Genomic DNA, 11,774 nt, shown 5'->3' on the forward strand with positions numbered 1-11,774 from the left:
CACCAATCATTGGAAGGGCACTACACTCTAATAAATTGGGGCCGAGGTTGTGCTTGTGTTTTAACAGGAGCCGGTCCTAGATGGGTGTCAGCACGATGGGTCCGTCCGGCCGTCTCATCATCTGCCTTCACATGATCACAGCACTCTCCTCTGCAGTTTGGACTCCAGCTCAAACCAAAAACACCGTATGGGAGGGTCCCGCTGGCATATGCAGGACCCACAAACAAGGACTCCAGGAGTTGGAGGGGCAGCCAAACCTCCCCCCCCCCACGGCTGGGCAGCACTCAGTGCCTGCCTCTCCCAGGGATGTGGTTACAAAGTTTGTTAAAGATAGAATTGGTATGCCTGGTAGTTTTTCTCTGTGTTTTCATTAGTGTTAATCGTGCTTTCTTAATTTGTGTTAATCGTGCTTTTTTATGTTACTAAAGAAGGGGGAGATGTGGGAGTGTGGCCATGGGGGTCGACAAGCCCCATGGTTGGTGATAACACCAGATGGACTCTTATCGATGAGACCATCAGGAATGTAAAGAGTGTAGAGGGAACAAAGAAGGGTGATTCAGGAGACGCCTTGCTGTCTTGGGTTGCCTCTTCTCCAGCCATTAAGGCATGGAAGTTGCTGGGTGTTTGCTGTTGCCAGGCAAAGTTGTTGACCAATGAATAGTTAGTGGAAAAGTACTGCTGTGGGGCGAATAGTAGAAGAAGGAAGCCTGTCCTCAATATGGAGAGGCAGCAAGAATAATGAAGTTATGTCCTCAATATGAGAGATGAAGTTAGGCCCTCAGTAAAAGATAATGAAGTTATGGCATCAATAAAGAAGTAGCAGTTACTGATCCTAAAAGAACCCTGGTGTCCGTGTGGTCGTTACGCAACAAATGGTGCCCGAACAGGGACATGAAGAACAGGAACAGGGACAGGCTAACAGAACAGGGACAAAACCAAAAAAGGAATGAATAGGGACAGGCTAGCAGAACAGGGACCAGGACAGGAACAGGGACATTGATTGCCTCGTGAAGATAGGTTCGGCCGAACTCAGCAAACCGCTCAGAGAAGCTCGTATTGAATGTCGCTGAAAGGAAGCGCACCCAAGCTGGAAAGAAGCTCGTACTGAAAGTCGCTGGAAATAGGCGCACCGGAGCTGGAAAGAGGCTCATATTGAAAGTCGCTGGAAATAGGCGCACCGGAGCTGGAAAGAGGCTCGTATTGAAAGTCGCTGGAAATAGGCGCACCGGAGCTGGAAGGAGTCTCGTATTGAAAGTTGCTAGAAATAGGCGCGCCGGAGCTGGAAGCTCAAGCTGAGAGATGCAGACCCGCGCACACAACTGCCCCTCACTGGCCGAAGGTAAGCAGTTGCACTCTTTGGGGAATCATATGTTCTTAGAAACAAAAAAATGTCCTGGTAACCTTACAGCTTATTCCCTTTATTTCGAATCAGACAGCTTATGATCCTGAAACATGGGACCAAATTGAGGTCAAGGTGTGGGACTCTGCTACTAAAAATGACAAGGTTGTGGCGGGATTGCTCGGCACCTGGTGAGCAATCTCTGAGGCCTTAAAGAGCCATGTGGGACCACAGTCAGAAACGTGTGCTTTGCCAGACAGTGAGGGAGCTGCGGGCTCGTTTACTGATCCACCTGCTACGCCATCGGCCCCTCTGCTGCTACAGCCAACGCAGGCCTTTGCTGTTATGCCCCCTGGTGACCTGAACGTTCCTTTTGATCCAGGCCCTATGGGCCCTGAAAAGGAGCTGGATCTGCTGCCCTTCGATCCGGGAGGAATGGGATACGTAGGGCCCGAAGGCCGAGTTGCTTAACAATTTAAAGCGAGACATATTGTTCCCGCGGCTAGCCCTGGAAGTCTCCGGTGTTTGTACTCAAGAAAAAGAATGGAAAATGGAGACTGTTACACGATCTGAGAAAAAGTAATGAAGTCATGGAAGATATGGGAGCACTTCAGCCGGGATTACCAACTCCAACTATGCTCCCCCAGTCATGGACATTAACGGTAATAGACTTAAAGGATTGTTTGTTAAACACTTGCCAGAATTCGGAAAACTTTGCTATGTTTATGTTTCAACTGATACCTTTTCGGATTGAATTTTTGCATCTGTTCTTGCAGGAGAAAAGGCAAAGGATGTGTGTCAACATCTGCTGTCAGCTTTTGCGAAATTAGGAGTTCCAAAAATGATTAAAACAGATAATGGGCCAGGATATGGGACTCATGCAACCCACTTTTTTTTTTCTTTTCAACAGTGGGGTATTCAACATCTGACGGGTTCTCCCCACGGGTCAAGTAATTATTGAACAGGCCTACGATACCCTAAAAGCTATGCTTCTAAAACAAAAAAAAAAAAAAAGGGGGAATAGGGGTGCGACCCCCAGGAAAAGATAGCTAAAGCATGCTATGTTCTTAATTTTTTAAACCGATGGACAGAGGAAGGTCCTTGCATCTGTCCATGCAGGAGAAAAGGCGACAGACATATCTGGGAGACAGACAGATCTGGGAGACAGATCTGGGAGAAACTCAGTTGAAGAAAGAGCACAAGTCATGGTAAAAGATTAAAGCACCAATCATTGGAAGGGCACTACACTCTAATAAATTGGGGCCGAGGTTGTGCTTGTGTTTTAACAGGAGCCGGTCCTAGATGGGTGTCAGCACGATGGGTCCGTCCGGCCGTCTCATCATCTGCCTTCACATGATCACAGCACTCTCCTCTGCAGTTTGGACTCCAGCTCAAACCAAAAACACCGTATGGGAGGGTCCTGCTGGCATATGCAGGACCCACAAACAAGGACTCCAGGAGTTGGAGGGGCAGCCAAACCTCCCCCCCCCGCGGCTGGGCAGCACTCAGTGCCTGCCTCTCCCAGGGATGTGGTTACAAAGTTTGTTAAAGATAGAATTGGTATGCCTGGTAGTTTTTCTCTGTGTTTTCATTAGTGTTAATCGTGCTTTCTTAATTTGTGTTAATCGTGCTTTTTTATGTTACTAAAGAAGGGGGAGATGTGGGAGTGTGGCCATGGGGGTCGACAAGCCCCATGGTTGGTGATAACATCAGATGGACTCTTATCGATGAGACCATCAGGAATGTAAAGAGTGTAGAGGGAACAAAGAAGGGTGATTCAGGAGACGCCTTGCTGTCTCGGGTTGCCTCTTCTCCAGCCATTAAGGCATGGAAGTTGCTGGGTGTTTGCTGTTGCCAGGCAAAGTTGTTGACCAATGAATAGTTAGTGGAAAAGTACTGCTGTGGGGCGAATAGTAGAAGAAGGAAGCCTGTCCTCAATATGGAGAGGCAGCAAGAATAATGAAGTTATGTCCTCAATATGAGAGATGAAGTTAGGCCCTCAGTAAAAGATAATGAAGTTATGTCATCAATAAAGAAGTAGCAGTTACTGATCCTAAAAGAACCCTGGTGTCCGTGTGGTCGTTACGCAACAAATGGTGCCCGAACAGGGACATGAAGAACAGGAACAGGGACAGGCTAACAGAACAGGGACAAAACCAAAAAAGGAATGAATAGGGACAGGCTAGCAGAACAGGGACCAGGACAGGAACAGGGACATTGATTGCCTCGTGAAGATAGGTTCGGCCGAACTCAGCAAACCGCTCAGAGAAGCTCGTATTGAATGTCGCTGAAAGGAAGCGCACCCAAGCTGGAAAGAAGCTCGTACTGAAAGTCGCTGGAAATAGGCGCACCGGAGCTGGAAAGAGGCTCGTATTGAAAGTCACTGGAAATAGGCGCACCGGAGCTGGAAAGAGTCTCGTATTGAAAGTTGCTAGAAATAGGCGCGCCGGAGCTGGAAGCTCAAGCTGAGAGATGCAGACCCGCGCACACAACTGCCCCTCACTGGCCGAAGGTAAGCAGTTGCACGCTTTGGGGAATCATATGTTCTTAGAAACAAAAAAATGTCCTGGTAACCTTACAGCTTATTCCCTTTATTTCGAATCAGACAGCTTATGATCCTGAAACATGGGACCAAATTGAGGTCAAGGTGTGGGACTCTGCTACTAAAAATGACAAGGTTGTGGCGGGATTGCTCGGCACCTGGTGAGCAATCTCTGAGGCCTTAAAGAGCCATGTGGGACCACAGTCAGAAACGTGTGCTTTGCCAGACAGTGAGGGAGCTGCGGGCTCGTTTACTGATCCACCTGCTACGCCATCGGCCCCTCTGCTGCTACAGCCAACGCAGGCCTTTGCTGTTATGCCCCCTGGTGACCTGAACGTTCCTTTTGATCCAGGCCCTATGGGCCCTGAAAAGGAGCCGGATCTGCTTCCCTTCGATCCGGGAGGAATGGGATACGTAGGGCCCGAAGGCCGAGTTGCTTAACAATTTAAAGCGAGACATATTGTTCCCGCGGCTAGCCCTGGAAGTCTCCGGTGTTTGTACTCAAGAAAAAGAATGGAAAATGGAGACTGTTACACGATCTGAGAAAAAGTAATGAAGTCGTGGAAGATATGGGAGCACTTCAGCCGGGATTACCAACTCCAACTATGCTCCCCCAGTCATGGACATTAATAGTAATAGACTTAAAGGATTGTTTGTTAAACACCTGCCAGAATTCGGAAAACTTTGCTATGTTTATGTTTCAACTGATACCTTTTCGGATTGAATTTTTGCATCTGTTCTTGCAGGAGAAAAGGCAAAGGATGTGTGTCAACATCTGCTGTCAGCTTTTGCGAAATTAGGAGTTCCAAAAATGATTAAAACAGATAATGGGCGGGGATATGGGACTCATGCAACCCCCTTTTTTTTTTCTTTTCAACAGTGGGGTATTCAACATCTGACGGGTTCTCCCCACGGGTCAAGTAATTATTGAACAGGCCTACGATACCCTAAAAGCTATGCTTCTAAAACAAAAAAAAAAAAGGGGGAATAGGGGTGTGACCCCCAGGAAAAGATAGCTAAAGCATGCTATGTTCTTAATTTTTTAAACCGATGGACAGAGGAAGGTCCTTGCATCTGTCCATGCAGGAGAAAAGGCGACAGACATATCTGGGAGACAGACAGATCTGGGAGACAGATCTGGGAGAAACTCAGTTGAAGAAAGAGCACAAGTCATGGTAAAAGATTAAAGCACCAATCATTGGAAGGGCACTACACTCTAATAAATTGGGGCCGAGGTTGTGCTTGTGTTTTAACAGGAGCCGGTCCTAGATGGGTGTCAGCACGATGGGTCCGTCCGGCCGTCTCATCATCTGCCTTCACATGATCACAGCACTCTCCTCCGCAGTTTGGACTCCAGCTCAAACCAAAAACACCGTATGGGAGGGTCCCGCTGGCATATGCAGGACCCACAAACAAGGACTCCAGGAGTTGGAGGGGCAGCCAAACCTCCCCCCCCCGTGGCTGGGCAGCACTCAGTGCCTGCCTCTCCCAGGGATGTGGTTACAAAGTTTGTTAAAGATAGAATTGGTATGCCTGGTAGTTTTTCTCTGTGTTTTCATTTGTGTTAATCGTGCTTTCTTAATTTGTGTTAATCGTGCTTTTTTATGTTACTAAAGAAGGGGGAGATGTGGGAGTGTGGCCATGGGGGTCGACAAGCCCCATGGTTGGTGATAACATCAGATGGACTCTTATCGATGAGACCATCAGGAATGTAAAGAGTGTAGAGGGAACAAAGAAGGGTGATTCAGGAGACGCCTTGCTGTCTCGGGTTGCCTGTTCTCCAGCCATTAAGGCATGGAAGTTGCTGGGTGTTTGCTGTTGCCAGGCAAAGTTGTTGACCAATGAATAGTTAGTGGAAAAGTACTGCTGTGGGGCGAATAGTAGAAGAAGGAAGCCTGTCCTCAATATGGAGAGGCAGCAAGAATAATGAAGTTATGTCCTCAATATGAGAGATGAAGTTAGGCCCTCAGTAAAAGATAATGAAGTTATGGCATCAATAAAGAAGTAGCAGTTACTGATCCTAAAAGAACCCTGGTGTCCGTGAGGTCGTTACGCAACAAATGGTGCCCGAACAGGGACATGAAGAACAGGAACAGGGACAGGCTAACAGAACAGGGACAAAACCAAAAAAGGAATGAATAGGGACAGGCTAGCAGAACAGGGACCAGGACAGGAACAGGGACATTGATTGCCTCGTGAAGATAGGTTCGGCCGAACTCAGCAAACCGCTCAGAGAAGCTCGTATTGAATGTCGCTGAAAGGAAGCGCACCCAAGCTGGAAAGAAGCTCGTACTGAAAGTCGCTGGAAATAAGCGCACCGGAGCTGGAAAGAGGCTCGTATTGAAAGTCGCTGGAAATAGGCGCACCGGAGCTGGAAAGAGGCTCGTATTGAAAGTCACTGGAAATAGGCGCGCCGGAGCTGGAAGCTCAAGCTGAGAGATGCAGACCCGCGCACACAACTGCCCCTCACTGGCCGAAGGTAAGCAGTTGCACGCTTTGGGGAATCATATGTTCTTAGAAACAAAAAAATGTCCTGGTAACCTTACAGCTTATTCCCTTTATTTCGAATCAGACAGTTTATGATCCTGAAACATGGGACCAAATTGAGGTCAAGGTGTGGGACTCTGCTACTAAAAATGACAAGGTTGTGGCGGGATTGCTCGGCACCTGGCGAGCAATCTCTGAGGCCTTAAAGAGCCATGTGGGACCACAGTCAGAAACGTGTGCTTTGCCAGACAGTGAGGGAGCTGCGGGCTCGTTTACTGATCCACCTGCTACGCCATCGGCCCCTCCGCTGCTACAGCCAACGCAGGCCTTTGCTGTTATGCCCCCTGGTGACCTGAACGTTCCTTTTGATCCAGGCCCTATGGGCCCTGAAAAGGAGCCGGATCTGCTTCCCTTCGATCCGGGAGGAATGGGATACGTAGGGCCCGAAGGCCGAGTTGCTTAACAATTTAAAGTGAGACATATTGTTCCCGCGGCTAGCCCTGGAAGTCTCCGGTGTTTGTACTCAAGAAAAAGAATGGAAAATGGAGACTGTTACACGATCTGAGAAAAAGTAATGAAGTCATGGAAGATATGGGAGCACTTCAGCCGGGATTACCAACTCCATCTATGCTCCCCCAGTCATGGACATTAACGGTAATAGACTTAAAGGATTGTTTGTTAAACACTTGCCAGAATTCGGAAAACTTTGCTATGTTTATGTTTCAACTGATACCTTTTCGGATTGTATTTTTGCATCTGTTCTTGCAGGAGAAAAGGCAAAGGATGTGTGTCAACATCTGCTGTCAGCTTTTGCGAAATTAGGAGTTCCAAAAATGATTAAAACAGATAATGGGCGGGGATATGGGACTCATGCAACCCACTTTTTTTTTTCTTTTCAACAGTGGGGTATTCAACATCTGACGGGTTCTCCCCACGGGTCAAGTAATTATTGAACAGGCCTACGATACCCTAAAAGCTATGCTTCTAAAACAAAAAAAAAAAAGGGGGAATAGGGGTGTGACCCCCAGGAAAAGATAGCTAAAGCATGCTATGTTCTTAATTTTTTAAACCGATGGACAGAGGAAGGTCCTTGCATCTGTCCATGCAGGAGAAAAGGCGACAGACATATCTGGGAGACAGACAGATCTGGGAGACAGATCTGGGAGAAACTCAGTTGAAGAAAGAGCACAAGTCATGGTAAAAGATTAAAGCACCAATCATTGGAAGGGCACTACACTCTAATAAATTGGGGCCGAGGTTGTGCTTGTGTTTTAACAGGAGCCGGTCCTAGATGGGTGTCAGCACGATGGGTCCGTCCGGCCGTCTCATCATCTGCCTTCACATGATCACAGCACTCTCCTCCGCAGTTTGGACTCCAGCTCAAACCAAAAACACCGTATGGGAGGGTCCCGCTGGCATATGCAGGACCCACAAACAAGGACTCCAGGAGTTGGAGGGGCAGCCAAAGCCCCCCCGCAGCTGGGCAGCACTCAGTGCCTGCCTCTCCCAGGGATGTGGTTACAAAGTTTGTTAAAGATAGAATTGGTATGCCTGGTAGTTTTTCTCTGTGTTTTCATTTGTGTTAATCGTGCTTTCTTAATTTGTGTTAATCGTGCTTTTTTATGTTACTAAAGAAGAGGGAGATGTGGGAGTGTGGCCATGGGGGTCGACAAGCCCATGAATCAATCAAGAAAAGGAATGGAAAATGGAGACTGTTACACGATCTGAGAAAAATTAATGAAGTCATGGAAGATATGGGAGCACTGTGGTGGTTTTACCGTGCTAGGTAGCTGAACACCACAACCACTCTCTCTCTCCCCCTCCTTAGATGAGGAGGGGAAGAAGTATAGGAAAGAACAACTCACGGGTTGAGATGATTTAATTAAAGGGAAAAAAAAGAAATAATTATTAAGAGCATAATATATATATTATATTATATTATATTATATTATATTATATTATATTATATTACATTATATTATATTATATTATATATATATATTATATATATATATTATATGTATATATTATATTATATATTATTTAGAGCATAATACATAAGAGCAAGTGCCGGGTCCTGCACCTGGGACGGGGAAACCCTGGCTGCACGTACAGACTGGGCGATGAGACACTGGAGAGCAGTCTAGAAGAGAGGGATCTCGGGGTCGTGGTAGACAGCAAGTTGAATATGAGCCAGCAGTGTGCCCTGGCGGCCAGGAGGGCCAACCGTGTCCTGGGGTGCATCAAGCACGGCATCGCTAGTAGGTCAAGGGAGGTGATTGTCCGCTCTACTCTGCGCTGGTGCGGCCTCACCTCGAGTACTGTGTGCAGTTCTGGGCACCACAGTATAAAAAGGACATGAAACTGTTGGAGAGTGTACAGAAGAGGGCTACGAAGATGGTGAAAGGCCTGGAGGGGAAGACGTACGAGGAACGGCTGAGGTCACTGGGCCTGTTCAGCCTGGAGAAGAGGAGGCTGAGGGGAGACCTCATCACAGTCTACAACTTCCTCGTAAGGGGGTGTCGAGAGGCAGGAGACCTTTTCTCCATTAACACCAGTGACAGGACCCGCGGGAACGGGGTTAAGCTGAGGCAGGGGAAATTTAGGCTTGACATCAGGAGGGGGTTCTTCACAGAGAGGGTGGTTGCACACTGGAACAGGCTCCCCAGGGAAGTGGTCACTGCACCGAGCCTGTCTGAATTTAAGAAGAGATTGGACTGTGCACTTAGTCACATGGTCTGAACTTTTGGGTAGACCTGTGCGGTATCAAGAGTTGGACTTGATGATCCTTAAAGGTCCCTTCCAACTCAGGATATTCTATGATTCTATGATTAAGGAAAGATTATTATTAATTAAACAATTTAACTAAACAATTTAACTAAAATTAAATTTACAATTTAATGAAGGGGAAAAAAGGAAAGGGGAAAAGGGAGGGGGAAAGGGAAAACTAAACAAAAGAAGTAAAGCCTATGTGGAAGTGCAGAGGAAAGAAATTACTCTCTACTTCCCACAAATGAGCGATGCTTGACCACGTCCTTGAAGCAGGGCCTCAACGCACGTAGCCGGTGTTCTGGAGACAGACATTTTCACAGCGAGAGCCCACCCCTCCCCTCTTCCTCCTTTTTCCACCTTTTATTGCTGAGTGTGACATCATATGGTATGGAATATCCCTTTGGTTGGTTTAGGTCAGCTGCCCTGGTGATGTTTTTCTCACATCTTTGCCCACCCCTAGGGGAGTTAGAGAGAGGCCTGATGCTGTGCCAGCACTGCTCAGCAGCAGACACAACACTGGCTTGATACCATTGCTGTTTTAGCTATGAGTGCAGAGCACAGCACTGTATGGGCTGCTGCAGGGAAAGTTAACATCCCAGCACGACCCAGTACATTGTATGAAATGCTTTTAAATTTGGGGGAAAAATGCTGGAGGGTTTCTAACTTTCACCTGAATCTGCTCCAGAAGTGGTTGGACAGCGCACAGTGTTTTGGCACAGCTTGCCTAGGAGGAGGGATGCTTTGGGGACCAGCTGGGTCAGGGGGGTCAGTGATCCCGGAGAGCGGAACAGTTTTATCCTTGACCTGAGCATGCAAAGTGTGGTGCTGGCTGCACTGAGCCACTTTTCCAAAAAGCAGAACCCTGATGCCTGCAGGGGGCATCCCGGCTCGCAGGAGCTGTGGCTTTAGCAAATCCACATCAGGCAGGCAGGCTTGGGGTCCCCAGGGCATAAAGAGGCTGTGATGAAGGGAGAGGGCAGGGATGTGGTGTGTTGCTGTAGAAGGCTGGCTGTGAAATAATTAAAGGCCACTGGGGTGGAGAAAGCAAGGAGAAGGCAAGCCAGCTCTCAGGAGGTGCTTCCTTTCTCTTCTGTGGTGGAGTAAGATCTGTCACATTAGCTTCTGCCCAAGTTTCTGAGCTTCAGCCTGGGCTGTTTTTTTGTACATATCCCAAGCAGATAGGACATCCATTCCTTTTATGTATTATACAGTAGTTTAAAGAGGATTAAGACAATAGCTAGTCTAAATGATGAATGATGTAGATTACTCAGCCTCTGAGCCACCAGCATTTTTTCTTACACACAGGTTAGTCAGCTCAGTAGCTAAATATTGGGGCAAACAGTATAAATCCATGCAGATAAGCCTCGCTGGCTTGAATAGGATAGAAGGATTCTGAAAGTGGTTTTGACACCATTCTGCATTTTGTCATGGCATGTGTGGCCACGATGCTGGCACGGCTGATGCAGGAGGTGGACGGATGCTGATGCACTCAGGTACCGGGGTGGCTGAGGAAATGGAGCATCCCGGTCGATGCTGTTATCAGATACAGGTGGTGGAAGGAGAGGGAGGGGATCACCATTCCCTGCTACCACAGCTGGCTGTTTGCTTGATGAGCAGAATAATATGGGCTGGTGGGGTTTGACTTGCAGGAGGGAACTGGTGGGGCTGCTCCCTGTTTGCTCAACCTCCTGTCATCAGCACTGGGATGGAGCGGGCAGCACCTAGGCAGCATGGTCTGTAGGGGAGAGCGTGTCGTAGCATGGGACTGACAGTGGTCGAGTCTGTCAGAGCTGTGTCAAATATTTTTGACAAGCAAAAATGCCATTTGCTTCAGTTAAATGATTTTTATTTTTTTTCCCAGGAACTAAAGGAATTGTAGTTTCAATTGCAAACCCAAAAAGCTCCTCAGGATTAAAAAAACAACAGCAACAAACAAACAAACAAACAAACAAAAAACCACAGCCAAACAAAATCCACAAAAAGCCTTCAGAAAGTTGTGAGAGTTGGATTTTACACGAGACTCTTGGTTGGTGTTTTGGGTCTGTGTAAAATGAGGGTCTGGAGAGCATTCAGTCATATGATATCTCCTTTTATGAAGCTTTCTGGGTATGTTATTCTAATGATGTTTAATGACAATGATTTCTTCATCTTAACCAAGTATGTCTTTTCCTAGTCCCACGTCATTTTAATTCATTGCTCTTATGAGAAATAAGAGCATGAGACTGGCTCGGGTGTCCTGTCTCTCCCATGGCCATCTTTCAAGTGGCAGGCTGCCCGTGTGCATTTCCCCATGCAAACCCAGCATCCTTTCCAGGCTGCCTGTGGTGTCTGAGTGGCAGTTGTGTGGCAGCACGGCAGCATCTTCTGGCTTGGGGCTGTCCCCCAGGGCATGGCTCATCTATTCTGCAGGATACAGATACTAGCTCTTCTCAGAAACGCAGGGTAGAACTGTGTTTGGATTTTGTCTCATCTTGTTGAGCAGATCTGGGTTTAAATTCAGCCTGGGTCGTGGCTGACTGTGAAGGAGGTCTGGGTGCAGCACTTCATACAACAGATTGCACCCAACAGCTCAGGTTTTTCAACAGATGGAGGTGAAACACAGGATGCTGTAGGAAAAAGGGTCTTTTTTTCCTT

This window comes from Anser anser (assembly GCF_964211835.1).
Source record: "Anser anser genome assembly, chromosome: W".
NCBI classification, from domain to species: Eukaryota; Metazoa; Chordata; class Aves; order Anseriformes; family Anatidae; genus Anser; species Anser anser.